The following is a 12,143-nucleotide window of genomic DNA, read 5'->3' as shown; positions in this document are numbered from 1 at the left end:
TCCTCCTGGCCACCTCTGTCTTCTTCCTCCCTCTTCTCTTCTCTGTATAACTCTGTGACCATCTCTGAGCAGTCCAGACTGTGGAGCACACATAAGGAAGTGATTACTGGCTAGCTTGCTCTCTCCTCTTTTGATTCCACCTCATCTCATCCTGGTCACCTCTATCTCCCTCCTCCCTCTTCTCTTCTCTGTGTAACTCTGTAAACCTCTCTGTGTATCCCTCAGTGTGGAGAAACTTTTCATCTTTAACCTAGATGTTTTATCATCGGTACTGTATAGATAGAGAAGTCTTGAGGCTACTGTAAAAATAAGACTGAAAACCAGAAGCAAGAGGCTTAAGTCCAAATCTTGAGAACACCAGAGAACTCCTGACTCCAGAGAACATTAATTGACAGGAGCTCACCAAACACCTCCATACCTACACTGAAACCAGACACCACCCAAGAGCCAACAAGTTCTAGAGCAAGACATACCACGCAAATTCTCAAGCAACACAGGAACATAGCCCTGAGCTTCAATATACAGGCTGCCCAAAGTCACTCCAAACCCACTGATATCTCATAACTCATTACTGGACACTTCATTGCACTTCAGAGAGAATAAGTCCAGCTCTACCCACTAGAACACCGACATAAGCTTCCCTAACCAGGAAACCTTGATAAGCCACCCGTACAACCCCACCCGCAGTGAGGAAACTCCACAATAAAGGGAACTCCACAAACTACCAGAATACAGAAAGGCCATCCCAAACATAGCAATATACACAAGATGAAGAGACAGAGGAATACCCAGCAGGTAAAGGAACAGGATAAATGCCCACCAAATCAAACAAAAGAGGAAGAGATAGGGAATCTACCTGATAAAGAATTCCAAATAATGATAGTGAAAATGATCCAAAATCTTGAAAACAAAATGGAATCACAGATAAATAGCATGGAGACAAGGATTGAGAAGATGCAAGAAAGGTTTAACAAGGAGCTAAAAGAAATAAAAAAGAGTCAATATATATATATTGAATATATAATGAATAATGAAATAAATGAGATCAAAAACACTCTGGAGGCAACAAATAGTAGAATAATGGAGGCAGAAGTTAGGATTAGTGAAGTAGAAGATAGAATGGTAGAAATAAATGAATCAGAGAGGAAAAAAGATAAACGAATTAAAAGAAATGAAGACAATCTCAGAGACCTCCAGGACAATATTAAACGCTACAACATTCGAATCATAGGAGTCCCAGAAGAAGAAGACAAAAAGAAAGACCATGAGAAAATACGTGAGGAGATAATAGTTGAAAACTTCCCTAAAATGGGGAAGGAAATAATCACCTAAGTCCAAGAAACTCAGAGAGTCCCAAACAGGATAAACCCAAGGCGAAACACCCCAAGACACATATTAATCAAGTTAACAAAGATCAAACACAAAGAACAAATATTAAAAGCAGCAAGGGAAAAACAACAAATAACACACAAGGGGATTCCCGTAAGGATAACAACTGATCTTTCAATAGAAACTCTTCAGGCCAGGAGGGAATGGCAGGACATACTTAAAGTGATGAAAGAAAATAACCTACAGCCCAGATTACTGTACCCAGCAAGGATCTCATTCAAATATGAAGGAGAAATCAAAAGCTTTACAGACAAGCAAAACCTGAGAGAATTCAGCACCAGCAAACCAGCTCTCCAACAAATGCTAAACAGTCTTCTCTAGACAGGAAACACAAAAAGGGTATATAAACTCAAACCCAAAACAATAAAGTAAATGGCAACAGGATCATACTTATCAATAATTACCTTAAACATAAATGGGTTGAATGCCCCAATCAAAAGACAAAGACTGGCTGATTGGATACAAAAACAGGACCCCTATATATGTTGTCTACCAGAAACTCACCTCAAAACAAGGGACACATACAGACTGAAAGTGAAGGGCTGGAAAAAGATATTCCACACAAATAGAGACCAAAAGAAAGCAGGAGTAGCAATATTCATATGAGATAAAATAGACTTTAAAACAAAGGCTGTGCAAATAGACAAAGAAGGACACTACATAATGATCAAAGGATTAATCCAAGAAGAAGATATAGCGATTATAAATATATATGCACCCAACATAGGAGCACCGCAATATGTAAGACAAATGCTAACATGTCTGAAAAGGGAAATTAACAATAACACAATAATAGTGGGAGACTTTAATACCCCACTCACACCTATGGATAGATCAACTAAACAGAAAATTAACAAGGAAACACAAACTTTAAATAATACAATAGACCAGTTAGACCTAATTGATATTTATAGGACATGTCATCCCAAAACAATGAATTTCACCTTTTTCTCGTGTGCACGGAACCTTCTCCAGGATAGATCACATCCTGGGCCATAAATCTAGCCTTGGTAAATTAAAAAAAAAAAAAAAATGAAATCATTCCAAGCATCTTTTCTGACCACAATGCAGTAAGATTAGATATCAATTACAGGAGAAAAACAATTAAAAATCCCAACATATGGAGGGTGAACAACACGCTGCTGAATAACCAACAAATCACGGAAGAAATCAAGAAAGAAATCAAAATATGCATAGAAACGAATGAAAATGAAAACACAACAACCCAAAACCTGTGGGACACAGTAAAAGCAGTGCTAAGGGGAAGGTTCATAGCAATACAGGCATACCTCAAGAAACAAGAAAAAAGTCAAATAAATAACCTAACTCTACATCTAAAGCAACTAGAAAAGGAAGAAATGAAGAACCCCAGGGTTAGTAGAAGGAAAGAAATCTTTAAAATTAGGGCAGAAATAAATGCAAAAGAAACAAAAGAGACCATAGCAAAAATCAACAAAGCCAAAAGCTGGTTCTTTGAAAGGATAAATAAAATTGACAAACCATTAGCCAGACTCAACAAGAAACAAAGGGAGAAAAATCAAATCAATAAAATTAGAAATGAAAATGGAGAGATCACAACAGACAACACAAAAATACAAAGGATCATGAGAGACTACTATCAACGATTATATGCCAATAAAATGGACAACTTGGAAGAAATGGACAAATTCTTAGAAAAGTACAACTTTACAAAACTGAACCAGGAAGAAATAGAAAATCTTAACAGACCCATCATAAGCACGGAAATTGAAACTGTAATCAGAAATCTTCCAGCAAACAAAAGCCCAGGCCCAGACGGCTTCACAGCTGAATTCTACCAAAAATTTAGAGAAGAGCTATCACCTATCCTACTCAAACTCTTCCAAAAAATTGCAGAAGAAGGTAAACTTCCAAATTCATTCTATGAGGCCACCATCACCCTAATACCAAAACCTGACAAAGATGCCACCAAAAAAAAAAAAAAGAAAGAAAACTACAGGCCAATATCACTGATGAACATAGATGCAAAAATCCTTAACAAAATTCTAGCAATCAGAATCCAGCAACATGTTAAAAAGATCATACATCATGACCAAGTGGGCTTTATCCCAGGGATGCAAAGATTCTTCAATATCCACAAATCAATCAATGTAATACACCACATTAACAAATTGAAAGATAAAAGCCATATGATTATCTCAATACATGCAGAGAAAGCCTTTGACAAAATTCAACATCCATTTATGATAAAAACTCTACAGAAAGCAGAAATAGAAGGAACATACCTCAACATAATAAAAGCTATATATGACAAACCCACAGCAAACATTATCCTCAATGGTGAAAAATTGCATGCATTTCCCCTAAAGTCAGGAACAAGAGAAGGGTGCCCACTTTCACCATTACTATTCAACATAGTTTTGGAAGTTTTGGCCACAGCAATCAGAGCAGAAAAAGAAATAAAAAGGAATCCAAATTGGAAAAGAAGAAGTAAAACTCTCACTGTTTGCAGATGACATGATCCTCTACATAGAAAACCCTAAAGACTCCACCAGAAAATTACCAGAGCAAATCAATGAATATAGTAAAGTTGTAGGATATAAAATCAACACACAGAAATCCCTTGCATCCCTATACATTAATAATGAGAAAACAGAAAGAGAAATTAAGGAAACAATTCCATTCACAATTGCAACGAAAAGAATAGAATACTTAGGAATATATCTACCTAAAGAAACTAAAGACCTATATATAGAAAACTATAAAACACTGGTGACAGAAATCAAAGAGGACACTAATAGATGGAGAATTCTACCATGTTCATGGATCAGAAGAATCAATATAGTGAAAATGAATATACTACCCAAAGCAATCTATAAATTCGGTGCAATCCCTATCAAGCTACCAATGGTATTTTTCACAGAGCTAGAACAAATAATTTCACAATTTGTATGGAAATACAAAAAACCACGAATAGCCAAAGCAATCTTGAGAAAGAAGAATGGAACTGGAGGAATCAACCTGCCTGACTTCAGGCTCTACTACAAAGCCACAGTCATCAAGACAGTATGGTTCTGGCAAAAAAAACAGAAATATAGATCAATGGAACAAAACAGAAAGCCCAGAGATAAATCCACGCACCTATGGACACCTTATCTTTGACAAAGGAGGCAAGAATATACAATGGAGAAAAGACAATCTCTTTAACAAGTGGTGCTTGGAAAATTGGTCAACCTTGTAAAAGAATGAAACTAGAACACTTTCTAACACCATACACAAAAATAAACTCAAAATGGATTAAAGGTATGAACGTAAGACCAGAAACTATAAAACTCCTAGAGGATAACATAGGTAAAACACTCTCTGACATAAATCACAACAAGATCCTCTATGACCCACCTCCCAGAATATTGGAAATAAAAGCAAAAATAAACAAATGGGACCTAATTAAAATTAAAAGTTTCTGCACAACAAAGGAAACTATAAGCAAGGTGAAAACACAGCCTTCAGAATGGGAGAAAATAATAGCAAATGAAGCAACTGACAAACAACTAATCTCAAAAATGTACAAGCAACTCCTGCAGCTCAATTCCAGAAAAATAAACGACCCAATCAAAAAATGGGCCAAAGAACTAAACAGACATTTCTCCAAAGAAGACATACAGATGGCTAACAAACACATGAAAAGATGCTCAACATCACTCATTATCAGAGAAATGCAAATCAAAACCACAATGAGGTACCATTTCACGCCAGTCAGAATGGCTGCGATCCAAAACTCTACAAGCAATAAGTGCTGTAGAGGATGTGGAGAAAAGGGAACCCTCTTACACTGTTGGTGGAAATGCAAACTAGTACAGCCACTCTGGAGAACAGTGTAGAGATTCCTTTAAAACTGGAAATAGAACTGCCTTACGACCCAGCAATCCCACTGCTGGGTATACACACCGAGGAAACCAGAATTGAAAGAGACACATGTACCCCAATGTTCATCGCAGCACTGTTTATAATAGCCAGGACATGGAAGCAACCTAGATGTCCATCAGCAGATGAATGGATAAGAAAGCTGTGGTACATATACACAATGGAGTATTACTCAGCCATTAAAAAGAATACATTTGAATCAGTTCTAATGAGGTGGATGAAACTGGAGCCTATTATATAGAGTGAAGTAAGCCAGAAAGAAAAACACCAATACAGTATACTAACGCATATATATGGAATTTAGAAAGATGGTAACAATAACCCTGTATGTGAGACAGCAAAAGAGACACAGATGTATAGAACAGTCTTATGGACTCTGTGGGAGAGGGCGAGGGTGGGATAATTTGGAAGAACGGCATTGAAACATGTAGAATATCATATGTGAAATGAATCGCCAGTCCAGGTTTGATGCATGATGCAGGATGCCTGGGGCTGATGCACTGGGATGACCCAGAGGGATGGTAAGGGGAGGGAGGTGGGAGGGCAGTTCAGGATGGGGAACACGTGTACACCCATGGTGAATTCATGTCAATGTAATGTATGGAAAAACCAATACAATATTATAAAGTTTTTAGCTTCCAATATAAAATAAATAAATAAATATATGTGCATAGACATCTATAGATTTGCATCCATAACTACTTATCAAGCTTTACAAAACATCTTTACAATTATAAGAACAGAATTTGCTTACATGTTTACTAATGGGTTCATAAAATACTCATGAAATGTGAGTTGTAGACTATACGTTGAGATGGTTGCTGGGAGGTAAAAAGGTAACCTACAATATATTTTAGGAAAAGATTATCAACTAAACTTACTGCCCTGAGATATTTCTTTATGTATCATATCTGGTAGTGACTAAGGGACCTACTTTATTAATGTAGCTTGTCTTTTTCTCTTGTTTTTGAACAAACAGTCCTAAATTTGGAAAGAAGAGAGAAAAAAACCAATATACCCTTTATTGCACAAAATCTCAAGATGTTTCACAATGAGTACCCCCTATAATCAAAACAAATTGACTCACGCTAAGTTATAATATTGATTATACTCCTTTATTTTTATACAGTCAACACTTCTTTAACTTTAGAGTCAAGCTATTGAAATAACTAATCAAAATATTATTAAATTGGGTCAGTAAGGAATGGTATATAGATCTAAATTGACTTTTAATAATCTTGTATTTTTGTTTCATTTTCTTGAGCAATAAAAAGTGAAAATGTGAATTAAATTAAGTGTACTCATAGACTCTACAGTGCAGAGAGCTGGGATTAGATAGTTTATGAAAGCAATCTAACTTTATATAAATAAAAACAATAGCAATGATGAGTTCTTTAAAAAGAATGAATCAGACAGATAATCACAATTTAGTATTCAGAAATGTAAGCTATAAAATGAATCAAGTGGATAAAATAGTCTCCCCACTGAGCATCATATTTTGTATTATCTTGTACTGGAGATGAAATTTACAGAAGAAACATTTTACCTTTAATGAACTCTAATTTTGATAATCGAGTTGCCAATTAACAGAGTAATTGCAAGGGTAGATTAATGTCACAATTCTCATTCAGTTATCTCACAGCCACTCTCTATGTACGTTGTAAATATTCAGAGCACTTTTTTTTTCCTTTAGCATTTCCTCAACTCAGATTTTACCTCAATGTAATTGACAAATTTAGAGAGCACATTTTACTACAAGAGCCTGAGGACCTGATCCTATCATTAAAAGCACCCCAGGAAGAAAAATTCAAATGCAAATTTCAACTGACCTTTGCGGAAACAACTCATATTATTTTGCATCAGTAGCCACTAGAGATTTGTCTGGCTATATATGGATTTCCACATCTGTCAGCTATAAGTGCACTTCATCTGTCTGCTAAATCAGAGAGCCAGAAATAGATGACAGTGATCAAGCCTTTGAGCTTCTCCTAAATTAGCCACATCATGAGGTAAAGTTAGTTTCTCCATTGGGCTTTCATTCTAAAGGTTTACTGGTAAGAAACTTGGAGAAAAGACTACATTAGGAAATAAATGGAGTCTTATCTCTTCCTTTCTGTGATTTTTTTTCTTTCTTGGAATGGAGTGCTGACCAGACAGTCTGTCTCAGGGTAGGTCTTGCTGGGAGAACTGAACATAAATTACTCTTGTTTGCAGCTACCTAAGCTCTGCTACGGAGAAGGCAATGGCCACCCACTCCAGTACTCTTGCCTGGCAAATCACATGGATGGAGGAGCCTGGTAGGCTGCAGTCCATGGGGTCGCTAGGAGTCAGACATGACTGAGCGACTTCACTTTCACTTTTCCCTTTCATGCATTGGAGAAGGAAATGACAACCCACTCCAGTGTTCTTGCCTGGAGAATCCCAGGGATGGGGGACCTGGTAGGCTGCTGTCTATGGGGTCACACAGAGTCGGACACAACTGAAGCAACTTAGCAGCAGCAGCAAGCTCTGCTACAAATTAAAAAAAAAAAGGAGCAGCAAGGAGCTATAATGAACTTCACCTGTGCCCAGGTTCCCCCTACAGATCCCTGTTTCTAACCCCTTACTGTTCCCTTCCTTTGTGAACTGATTAAAAATAACAACAATAAATAAATAAAACCTTACTCAACGTTGGACAGGAGTCCAGGTAATATGCATACCAGCTGCTGGTGTGGAAAATGCATTGACTTCTTTCCCTTCTTCCTTTCCATCTCCACTCTTCATTAAATCCAGGGTCATTGTGGTGAGATAGGAAAGTACAACTGCGAGTATAAGAGAGCACACTTATGCCTGATATTTGGCCTCCCACTTTGACACTATTAGATTTAAGAAAATATTTTCTAAGCTAAGGTTAAGGAAAAGCAAGACATCCCTGAATCATTCTTGGTATCATCCGTGTATTATTTTCCAGTGTGTTCACATGGAAAGAGATGATAGGAAGAAAATTGTGTAGAGAAATATCTTTCTGTAGAAATTAAAGTGCTAGCCTTATAACCAGATTCCCCTTCCCCTCTCTGAAACTATTAAGAAGGTAGAGCTGTTATTATCAGGCATGGAAAAAGCAAAATAATTTTAGAATGTGCATCCCTGATTCAAAACTCCATCCCTACCAATGTATTCGCAGTTGCTCAGGTATAGGAAGCACCCCAACAGCGGGAGTGTGTTCCCCTGTGTCATGTGACACCTAGAGGTGCTCAGTGTTAAATTATACTTGGTCAATTATGGACAGGACACTTTTGCTAGAAGCTCCACATTTTATCCTATGTGTATGGAACTGGAAATTACAGTACATAAAGAGTTTGATCTTCACTCTCCCAAAGATGTTAAAGGTATTCCTAATGGCCTTGATTTTATGGTTCATTTGAGGAGTTTCAAGTAGAAATATGGGCATGTAGCACATAACCCGCTTATTATAATTCATTATATGGGTGTTAACATTGCGCTTCTTGGCAGACCACGGAGTTCCTGATGCATGCCAAGTGTCATTTTCTAGCCAAAAACTCTTAAGGTAATATCATCAACTCCTCTATTAAGGTTAATAATTAAGTAGGGCTTCCAGACTAATGCTAATGTATTTAATATGAGTAATCAGAGCAATTGAATATGAACTACAACTCAGTACCTATTGACCTTACAAAGTTAATATCTATATTAGTAATATTTCTACCATTCCTCTAGCTGTGAAATAATCCAGTTTTAGTCTACTTTCTAAGAAATCTAATGTAGTTTCTAAGAAAGTCCAAGACATACTCCAGTTTCTTATACAAGTCTGTCTTCACCTAGGAGAGCTGGCAACAGGTGATTAGTTGTTCTAGAATAATCAAGAAGGACCTGATTACAATTTCATTTACTTTAGTTACATGAGTGAGAAAAGCATAGACATATACCATAATTCTGACAAACACACATTTTACACTTGAATTTAAATAAAATATATGCTTTATAGCTTCATTTTATATTTAATAAACAATATTTTCAAAATTAATGTCATCAGGTAGAAAGAGTCAGGCTGACTACGGAAGAGTTTATTTTTCCAGATCATAGACAGGAAATGAAGGTATCTCTGTGACTTTTAGCAAATTATTTTAACTGTATGTTTCTCTCCTATAGAACAGAGAAATTATATCTTTTCCATATTACTATGGAAATGAAATAAAGCTTATAAGTACTTAGCATACTGTGGGCAATTAATATGAACAAATATGTAAAAAGAAAAGCCTGTGAATAATTATTTTCCAGTTCATTAATTTCTTCTCTTTTCTTTTTTTCTAATTATATACTGTATTCTTCCTAGCTACAGAGTTTTCTCAGGTGGCCCCATCAATTTCAGTGAGTATTGCTATTATTGTCACAAGCATTATCTACTTTTCATTGTCACTTACTCTGACTGCTAAGTGTCAAAAAGCAGTTGCAACCTCCCTTCCCCTAAGGAGAACCTCTTTTCCCAAGGGAGAACTGACATTTCTCCCTTGTCGCCTCTCTCTCTGTGGATTCTTATGGTCTGATACATTTATTTTTCTAAGGTTAAAATATAAATTTCCTTTTAAAATAGACTTGTATTATTTTTGAATAGCATATTTATAGTAGGGTAAAACACAGCATCTCCTAATTTTCCAGGAAAAACAAAAAAACCCTGAGAATCCAGAAAGAAAGCTAAATGCATACTTTTAAAACTGTGTTACCAGGTATGTTCTGGGGAGATGGATGAAACATCTAATGCCACAGTCTGGAACAATTATAGAACTGTATTTAAACCCACCTATATTCATCATTTCAGAGTCTCTGGAGGTAACTCCAAGGGTGAAATGGAGGAAAAGTACTGGGAATCCTACCACATCCTCTGAGGATGCTTCTCATGGAGACCAACAGTAAAGAAAGCTTATGGTAGAATGGAGCTGCCTTGAATGCAGTGCATTCTGGGAGTAGACCAAGACCTGTGCACATTACACTCCATTCCAGCTCTTAATCCAAAAATATTTGACAGCCACTCAAGTCAACAAACCAGACAGTATACCACATCTGGTTCAAGTACCAAGCCGACACAGAAATTATTTACTTAACTTTTAAACAGAAAAATAAAGTGAAGCAAATATTAACAAACAAGAAAGAAACATAACTTTTATAACTAAGCCCACAGAAAGTAGATTATTCATATATATTTCTTCAAAACAATTTCTTAAAATTACAATAGAAGCTAAGCTAACAAGATGTAAAGTAAAATTAGTAGTTCAAAAGTGAAGAACATATATTCACCACTAGTAAGCACTGAAATCAAGTTTTACATTTTAATACTGAATAGGAATCAGATTAAGAGACGAAAATGTAATACAAAGAAAGGAAAAGGATGGAAAAGATGCAATTTCAAAATATGTTCTGAAAATTAAAAGATTAAAATTATGGCATGCATTTGAAAAAGATAAAAGTAAGAAACCACTTATAGATTTTAAATAGGACCTAGAACTTCCAGAGCATTACAAAATATAAAAGTGAAAAAGAGGAGTAATTTTTAAAAAAGATAAACCTAAATAATAGAAATCAAAAAGCAAAGTTAAAATAAGAAAAATATACTAGGAAAATGTAAACTAAAATAAATCAGGAATTACTATTGAACAAAATACTATTAAGCAGTTAAGCAGACAAGAAAAAACAGGCTAATACATACCAAAAATAAAACAATCATAAACAACTTGAATGTATCAAATAACAACACTGCACTGGAAGACATAAAGGCAAAGCTGTCAGGAGGGAGAAAATATGGAATAAAGATTAGAAGTGGAATAAAGATTAGAAGTAGAATAAGCATAGAGGGTTTTAATAAGTTCAGTCCTAAGCAAGTTAAGCTAGTAGAAGTAATTAAGGATATCCAGGATTTGGAAAATAACATTATTAGCTCTATTTTAACAGTCACAAATTAAAATCTTTGCCCCTAAGTCTAAAAAAAATTTAGTTATTTAAAATATGAAGGCCATTTAGTTTGAAGTATAAACTCATAAATTCACAAAAGGACTGTAAAACCCAATGGTTTATCCCACATCCATGCCAACAGTGCCAGGCTGAACAGTATAAGCTTCTTAGTCCCCCTGAAGCCCATTTATGTTGCCCTGTAGTCATTACTTCCTCTTTCCTCCCCAAGGAGAACTATTATTATGACTTCAAATACTATTGATTTATTTTCCCTGTTTTTGAATAGCAAAAATCCACCATAACAGTACAAAAAATGAGAAGTATACAACCTTAACCAAATTAAAAATATGTAAGCACAAATATGAAAACAAAACCCCAGTAGTCAAGTTTTGGTGAAGAGGGACAAGCCTTTGTGTGAGAAATGCACAAATAATGGGGTGAATGAAAATCCTAGCAAACTGCCATTGTTCCTCCCCCTCCCCACCTGACCCTGCAAGTCAACAGAAAGTGAATTTATACTTATACCTGCTCCTTCCCAAACAATATTTTAATACCGCCCTTACATGATGTAGGTCAAAGAAAATTCACAAATATCTTGTGAAAAAATATTTTAGCATATTAGCTTATTAAGCAAAATAAGGAATGGGAGAAACATGATGTTGCAGTTTTATAAATATATGGAATCTAAAAAGAAAAAAGATCTTAAAAATATAATGCAAATAACAGAAAAGTAAGCTTCTATAAACTTTGTGCTAAGAAGAGTCTAATAAAAATGGAAATTCAGTAAAACAAGATTACAAAGCAACTAATTTAGATGAAAAATTAGAATACAACACTCTGATTATAAAACTAATTAATAATTGGAGACAGTGAGAACTAGAATAGATGTGGTTAAAAATCAAATTATA

Source organism: Bos indicus x Bos taurus, chromosome 9 (genome assembly GCF_003369695.1).
Source record: "Bos indicus x Bos taurus breed Angus x Brahman F1 hybrid chromosome 9, Bos_hybrid_MaternalHap_v2.0, whole genome shotgun sequence".
Taxonomy (NCBI): domain Eukaryota; kingdom Metazoa; phylum Chordata; class Mammalia; order Artiodactyla; family Bovidae; genus Bos; species Bos indicus x Bos taurus.
Note: the sequence above shows the minus strand (reverse complement) of the source record.